Source organism: Otolemur garnettii, unplaced genomic scaffold (assembly GCF_000181295.1).
Source record: "Otolemur garnettii isolate 467f Iridium unplaced genomic scaffold, OtoGar3 scaffold00031, whole genome shotgun sequence".
NCBI classification, from domain to species: Eukaryota; Metazoa; Chordata; class Mammalia; order Primates; family Galagidae; genus Otolemur; species Otolemur garnettii.
The window spans coordinates 18,819,332-18,828,505 of NW_003852426.1; positions in this window are offsets into that span (position 1 = coordinate 18,819,332).

Consider the following 9,174-nt stretch of genomic DNA (forward strand, 5'->3'; position numbering starts at 1 on the left):
ATCCATAAAATACACAGATAAAAGTGCCCAAGACCCTTTTCCAATGTAGCAAGGTGTATATAAACATATTTCTATGATTCCATTTAAAAAAATTAAAGGCCACATATACTGTGGTATGAAGCTAGTATTTCACTAGTTTCTAGTTTGCATAATCAGTCAGAGAATCAGATAGGAAAAGGCAATATCCAAAGCGACGTTTGTCCTAAAGTCATCCAATTCAGGTGAGAAAGATTATTCAAATAATCTAGTGTCTAGAGTACAGATGCAGTTATGACATTAAGAATAGCCTGGTTCCTGTTCCTCCTAGGTATTCTTGGGTAAATGAAAAGTATTTTAGCCTATAAGGCTCATGCACTTATTGCTACAATTTTGACCAACAAAAAAGAAGTAAGACTATAGTTTATTACTGTTCTAGTTTTATAAGTTTTTTTATAAACAATTAAGAGGTTAGACTACCCCCCATCTAAATGCAACCATTTTCCAGAAGGATTTGAAGCAAAAAGCCCAGTGTGATCTTAAAAATGAGAATGTATCACGTCTGGCACCTTAGTTATATCTGGCTCACTGAAGTCTGAGCTATCCCATACTTTTATATATGCTGTCCACATTCATGTAGCTAAATAAAAATTTCATGAAGGTTTCAAAATGAACCTTAGAGTTTCCACAAGGCCACAAGGCTCTGCCAAGGATTCTCTAAAGTCCATACTGGTTTCACTGTGATACATGGTTTCCTGTCTTCATTAGCCTGTGAATTCAAAAACAGTAACCATGCACATACTACTGGATTTTGTTTTTCCCTGCCACTCTAGGGTTGCCTGAATTAGCAAATAAAGAACATAAGACATCCAAGTGAATTTGAATTTCAGATAAACAAAATATGACTTCTAAGTATTCATATGTTCCATTAAGCAACAATTTTTAGCATAAGTATGTCCCAAATATTGCTAGGGAAATATTTATACTAAACATATATTCATTGTTTATTTGACATCCAGATGTAATCAGGCGTCCTGTATTTTATTAGGCAGCATATTAGTCACTCCCCTGTATAAAGCTGACACATGCTGTATCTTCACTTAGCTTTCCAGTCCTACTGATATATAAATGATGACCTTAAAATACCTTGAGGTTAGCTGAGGCTCAAAAGGCCAGTTAGTGATTTCTCCAAATTGTCTATACTTTCACAGACAAATACTGCTTTGAGATGCCTACGAGAGTGTTGTTGGGAAGTCAGCAGAATGAAAAGGAACGATGTGGAAACCTAAGCGTCAGTCCTGTTATGAGCTCCATATTAAACAGATAATGAAGTTAAAAGACAAGCCTGTTCCCAATGAAACTTTTTAAAAATCTCCCAGCTACATTTAAGTTTTGTCTGAATAAAGGGAATGTCACTGAAAATAAAGCCCCTGATGTTTGTAACAGAATCCTGTTTTGAGAGCCCTTACGCTGTGTACATTACTATAAAGCATCGTGAACTGTATCAATTTAGATCATTTGTTCATAAGAAAAATGCTGTAGAACTCATGTGAACATTAGCAAAGCTGCCACTGCCTTTGGACCAGTATGAAAATGTGTTCTACCTTGCATCTTTTACTCACTTTTAAGACAGATTTTATAATGTTATCATTTGAGAACCATGTAAATTCTTTGACGTCATTAAATTATTGCTTGTCTTTTAAAAAATTAAATTTGAGAATAGATGTAAAGAGCAAACTTTGACGTTCACATTTTTATTAGGAACATTGAAGTTGACCATTTTTATCTCCCTGAAAACATCTTCCCCAGTCCTTTGCGGTCAATCCAGTTTAATACTAATCCCAGGTAACATCTTATCCTCTCTCAAAGATTATAAATTGGTTTGGCTTGTCTTATAATTTCATATAAATGGAATCATATGTTTAATCTCATTTCATGTCTGGCTTAATTTATTCAACACACTTATCAAATCAAACCATCCTCTGGCATATATAAGTAGCTTGCTCCTTTTTACTTCTGGAAAGTATTGTCCTTTATAACTATACCAAAGTTTCTAGTTTTTGATTATTACTAATAAAGCAGAATGAACACGCAGGTATAGTCCTGACAAGAATGTGTTTTATTTATTTGCAGTAAACCCTAGGAGTAAAATTCTTGTGTCCTATGGTAAGTGCATGCTGAATTTATCAAGCAATGTCAAAAATGGTAGAACCCTTTATACCCCCACCAGCAGCATACACTGTCTGTAGTTACTCCATACTAGTCTTTGATATTTTGCGTTACATTAATGTGTGCATAATGGAATCTCACTGCAGTTTTATTCATAATGTTCTGAAGATTACTGATGTTAACATTTTCTTTTGCATTTGTTGACTATTTACATAGCTTCTTCTTGGGGTGTCTGTTCAAATATTTTAACCGTCACACTACACTCCCTCAAACCCCTTACTCATTATCAGTAATCTACAATTCGGTAAGTGTACAGTAATGTAAAAAATATAAAATTAAAAGCTAAAATCAATCAAGAGATCTAAGAAGTTTGACATTCAATCGAGAGATAAATGTAAATGACATACTGAGACAGAAGTATAATGGCCAAATGAATTTCAAGTCTACTAATTTAAAGTCTACTAATCACTATTGTGATTACTTAGTGTAAAAGAGGAAGTCCGGTCCTGTTTTCTTTTGATAATCAGAAATCTCAGAAATTCTATGCCTCTTTTCATATACAAATAACATGAATTTGAACTCATCACTAACAGAAACTGATTGAATGAATGAATAAAAAAATCAATAAATTATTGAGTCAATTAATAAATAAGCAACTGTTTATTGTGCTGCCAATACGTATCCCATCTTATCGTGTGTGCTCAGGTAGCATCTATGTGACCATGGACTTTGGAGATAAAGTTTACAATCTATTTAGGAATAAGAAAATATTCTATGATTTAATAACTACGTATGTGCTAATTACTTTTATATCCCTCTAAAGTTCATTAGCGGTTCAGGAAGGGTAATGATTAATATAGGTGGAATAACTTAAGTTACACAAACAAAGTAAAACTTTAATTAGACCTTGAATTATAGATAATACAAGCAATCAAGAAGTGGGGGGCACCCAAAGGGGAGACCCACGATGACTGAACACATGACACTGGGAGTGGGGTGGGGTGTGGCAGACACCTTGAGAAGAGCAGCCTGACAGAAGAAAGCACTAGACAAATTATTTAACTCACTGAACTTCTAAGTCATTATTGCAGCGCCTCTTTTTCTATTTCAAAGCAGACTGTACTATTTCCAATAGGTAAGTTAAGGGAACACCCTCTTGGCTATAACTATACATTATTTTCAAATACGACCATTTCATAACCACTCTCAAGTAAACTATAAAACTGAAACCAGGATAGACGTTGTTATCGTGTGTTCCTCTGTGCCTGGATCAAATCCTTTACATACACGACACGGATATTACTCATCTCAGATTAAAGCCTGAGATCCTTACTTTTTAAGTTTCTTCATTTAAGGAGACTAACTTCTGGGTATTTGGAAAACAAGAAAACAAATATTAAATGAATCATATATTTTCCTATTCAGACTTTTATTTATGCACAGCATATTACCAAATATAAATACATCTGTATCAGAAAAACTGTACCAGATAGTTGATATCTAAAAATATTTTGCACATTTGAAGTGCAAAAAAAAAAAATCAGTTTAATTTACTTGGATGAAAAAAAATTGTCACAGTAGAACATTATGAGTATATTATGAATTACTCCTATCAATATTTTTGAACTACTGCTACTACCAATATTATGGGTCAATTCTGAGTTACTGCTAATGCCAATATTTCAGATGTTGCAATCTTGTATAAATTATTTTCAGTTGTAGTCATTTTTGTCATGCAAATAACAGTTAGAATTCTGAAGCTCCAACTTGCCAAATCATTCTAGCACATTGAGACCAGTATTGTTGAAATACGGCTTTCTGAATTGTCTCCCAAGATCTTCCAGTGCCAAGTACAATGGCTTGAATAATAAATTTTTTGTCCTAATTTATAAATGCCAAGAAATCGATGCTTCATTTTTCACATTTACTGCATAGGTCTATTAACTTACCCTAACAATGCCCAAGATATTTTTGAGTTTTATTCAAAAAACCTTCCGAGAAGTGTTAGCATAATTTTAAACATCTGGAGTAATAACAATATATCTTTTTGAGGCAGGAGGTTGATGGGTAGAATTAATAATGATATTTAGAAATCATCAAAATTTAGCATTCTGAGTTAATCCTGAAAACATAACAAATAGCAGCTAAACAAAACAAATCTGTAAATAAAGAGAGTAAGGTTTTTGTGCCATTCCTTACCTTTAGGAGACAATCAAATGGAACGGTTCCAGGGAAGTCTTGGTCTAAAGGACATACATGAAGCAGTCACTAATAATGGAATTATGGCAACATACAACACTTGATTAAACATTTAAGCTCTGGTGTGTTTCTTTTAACACAGTCCATAATTTTGCTGCTACCATTTATGACCTGATGTACCCGAAGTACTGGTTTTTAATTGTTTTTCTGTTTTACATTCAAAGTACCACACTTGGTATTTACCTTGAATGATCTTGTATTGATAATTAGAAATACTTTAATATAGAATGCCACACTCATTTATCAATGATATAAAGTAAGTTTTATAAAAAGCAACAAGTTCCGGGCCAGGTGGGGTGGCTCACACCTGTAATCTTAGCACTCTGGGAGGCCGAGGCAGGTGAAATGCTTGAGCTCACGAGTTCGAGACCAGCTAGAGCAAAAAGCAAGACCCTGTCTCTACTAAAAGTAGGAAAACTGAGGCAAGAGGATGGCTTGAGCCCAAGAGTTGGAGGTTTTGATGAGCTATGATGCTACGATATTCTACCCAAGTATTTCCAGACGCATGATGCCATTTGAGCCTTCTAGAGTTCTTCATTTGCATATTATCATACTCACATGATATTCCCAGCCCACCATAGAATAAACCCCTAAAATATGACACATACGAGTTGAATGAATAACTTTTTTACCGCTGTTTCTCTCATTTTGATTTATACCACATTCTTATTTTTAACCCCCTATTCCTCCCTATCAACTGTTAGAAAACATCTGTAGCAAAAGTTTTATAGTGTGCAAAAACACAGTTATGTAGAAAGAATCAGATCTAGTGTTTCATAGCACAACAGGGGGACAATAGTTAACAATAATTTAATGTATACTTCAAAATAAGAGAGTGGAATTAGAATGTTCTTAACACAAATAAAGGAGCAATGCTTGAGGTGCGAAGTATCTCAATTACCACGATTTGATCATTACAATTGTATGTATGTTTGCGTGAAAAATCACATGTATTCCACACATATGTGCAACTATTATGTGCCCATAATAACTAAAATAAAAAAATTGAAAGGATATAATCAGGAATCGGCAATAAGGATTGAAGTTGGCTCAGCCCAGGGTGAATGTAAAATTTTTGAGAATTGCAGACACTTTATGTGAAAGAGCTCATAGAAGAACTGGTCACAGCAGCAAAGCACATTATCAAAAGAATTGGGAAAAACAGGAAATAAAAATAGAAGAAACTAGTGCACTGTGCGTTTATAAAGATTGAGTTGTAAATCAGAGCTATAGGAAAGCCCCACCCCCAACAGTCTTTTCCAACTCTCTGTCCTAAGCCCCTCCTTTCATTTGGCTTACTGGGAACTGTTAAGATGCAAGGTTTATGTGACACACAAAACACTTTATAGCCTTTGTTATCCTAGTTGAAATTTTGTTTTGTTTTTCTTCTTATCTCCAGAGAAGAAGCCAGAAAAAATCAATTGGAAACCCAAAGTATGTCTTTTGTAACAGCCATATAATATTTCTATGAATACTTTGGGCTCAGATGACCATAGTTTGAATGTTAGCATGATGCCGACAGTTAATGTGTGTGTGTGTGTGTACGCGTGTGTAGTTCCCTATCCCCAGACTAAATATTAAAAGTCTATCAATGCTGTGTATTTTATGACATCATTATCCAGGGTCTAATTCTAATGCCTCTAGCTTTAAAAAATCCATTTTTCCTTCCTCGTTCAAACATGGGTTGATTTTCAATAATTAAACTAAAAAGAATGATTTATGTATTAGCAAATCCATTTATTATTAACAACAGGGGATGCATTTAATTCTTACAAAGATATCTCTTTTTCAGTAGCTGGGTGTGTAAAAGGCTTCATCACTAATCAGACAGCCTCTAGCTCTTCAATTAGTAACTGGATACCCCTAAAGAATCTTTCATCAGACCAATACCATTTGGTGAGTTACAGTTTCCTACCACGGAATTCAACTTTTCATACTGTTTTAAATATGTGTGCTATGTAGAGGCAAAGAGTAAAATAGAAGTTATCATTTTTTTGTTTGGAGGGTGGTGGTTGAGCAAGCATTGACAAAAGGATACTTAATTTCCTTTAGATAGAAGGAATAAGTTTACGGGATCTGTTGTATTACATAGTGACTATAATTAATAGCATTGAACTACACTCTCAAAAATCCCTCAGAGAATAGAGTTTAGGTGATTGCACCATAAAAACGCCAAGTTTTTGAGCTAATGTGTAGGTAATTTAGCTCAGTTTTGCCTTTCCACAATCTATACATATTCTGAAACATAATGTTGCACACAATAATATATACAAAATTTTTTTTTTTTTTTTTTTGCAGTTTTTGGCCAGGGCTGGGTTTGAACCTGCCACCTCCGGCATATGGGGCCAGCGCCTTACTCCTTCGAGCCACAGGTTCCACCCCAATATATACAATTTTTCTTGTGATTAAAACTGATTAATTAAAAAATATATAGTAGGAGATCTCTTTACTCTCAGAAATTATCAAGGCATACGAAAGAAATACTCAATACTGCATTGTTCTCTATTTATAGATACCCTGAGGCTCATGATCATTTCTATCAGTTATTATGTATTTTATTTGTTTTTCATACAACCATACTATTCAATTCCACTCAGAAAAATACAGTCTTATATATACATACAGTCTATGCATACAACATATATATGTACATATTATCTACCTATATATATGCTTATGTATGTATGTATGTACAGCATATATATAGATAGATCTATAACACGTACATATACAACTTAGACAGATAATATCACTCCTATATCTCTCAATCACTGTCATATCAACTATGCCCAAAGGACATAATACTTCAATAGAAATTATCAAAGGCAAATTCAAACAGAAGTCTGTATCAATTAAATCCTTAAAGACACCCAATGCTTGTTATGATGTTTCCCTATTTTTTTCCAAAGTCTCAAAAAACAGACAACTAATATTTATAAATAATAGAAGATAATTTCAAAACACAGATCATGCCAAATCTTATAGATGATAGAAAAAGATGAAATACTTCAAATTCATTCCACTTCATCTGAATATACCTGATATGAAAATTGGAAAAAATATATTATTATAAAGGGAAATTGCCAGGATATTTCACTTGAGGAAATAAATGAGGATTCAATATCCTAAACAACCTATTAACAAGTTGAATTAAAAATTATTGTTCAAATAATGTACTTTGGTCAAAATTAAATACAATTTATGTGAGAATTAGTCAGTATTTTATTTTATTTTATTTTCCTTCCCCCCATCCTCTCCCTCCTTTTCTCTCCCTCTGGTCTCCCCTTCCCCCACCCCCACCGTGTCATTAATTGCCATTAATGATCCTCATATCAAAGTTGAATACAGAGGATTCATACTTCTCCATTCTTATGATGCTTTACTAAGAATAATGTGTTCCACCTCTATCCAGGTTAATACAAATGCTGCAAAATTTCCATTTTTTAAATGGCTGAATAATATTCCATGGTATACATATACCACAGCTTGCCATCCATTCCTGGGTTGAGGGGCATTTAGGCTGTTTCCACATTTTAGTGATTGTAAATTGAGCTGTGACAAACAGTCTAGTACAAGCGTCTTTATAATAAAAGGGTTTTTTCCTTCTGGATAGATGCCCAGTAATGGGATTGCAGGATAAACCAGGAGGTCTGGTTTTAGTTCTTTGAGTATTCTCCATATTTTCTTCCGAGAAGGTTGTATTAGTTTGCAGTCCCATCAGCAGTGTAAAAGTGTTCCTTTCTCTCCACATCCATGCCAGCATCTGCAGTTTTGAGATTTTGTGATATGGGCCATTCTCACTGGGGTTAGATGATATCTCAGGCTGGTTTTAATTTGTATTTCTCTAATAATTAGGGATGATGAGCATTTTTGTATATGTTTGTTAGCCATTCATCTGTCTTCTGATAAGGTTCCGTTCATCTCTCTTCCCCATTGATGTGTGGGATTGTTGGCTTTTTTCATGTGGGTTAATTTAAGTTCTCTATAGATCCTAGTTACTAAGCTTTTGTCTGATTCAAAATATGCAAATATCCTTTCTCATTGGGTAGGTTGTCTATTTCCTTCAGTTGTTATCTCCTTAGTTGTACAGAAGCTTTTTAGTTTAAATCCCATTTGTTTATTTTTGTTGTTGCAATTGCCACAGCAGTCTTCTTCATAACGTCTTTCCCCAAGTGGATAATATCTTCTAACATTTTTCCTGTGCTTTCTTTGAGGATTTTTATCATTTAATGTCTTACATTTAAGTGCTTTATTCATCTTGAATCAATTTTTGTGAGTAGAGAAAGGTGCAGATCCAATTCCAGTCTTTTTCATGTGGATATCTAGTTCTCCCATCACGATTTATTGAATAAGGAGTCTTTCCCCAGTGGACATTCTTGTTTAGTTTATCGAAGATTAGGTAGCTGTAAGATGTAAAACCAGATCATTTCCTGGTTTTCTATTTGATTCCAAATGTCTATATCTCTGTTTTTGTGCCAGTACCATGCTGTCTTTACCACTATGGCTTTGTATCATAGCCTAAAATCTGGTATTGTGATGCCCCTGACTTTGTTTTTATTACTAAGAACTGCCCAAGCTATTTGGTGTTATTTTTGGTTCCATTCAAAATGCAGAATCATTTTTTCCAAGTCTTGAAAATAGGATGTTGGTATTTTAATAGGGATGGTGTTGAATTGGTAGATTGCTCTGGGAAGTATAGACATTTTAACAATGTTGATTCTTCCCAGCCATGAGCATGATATGTTCTTCCATTTGTTAATATCTTCTGCT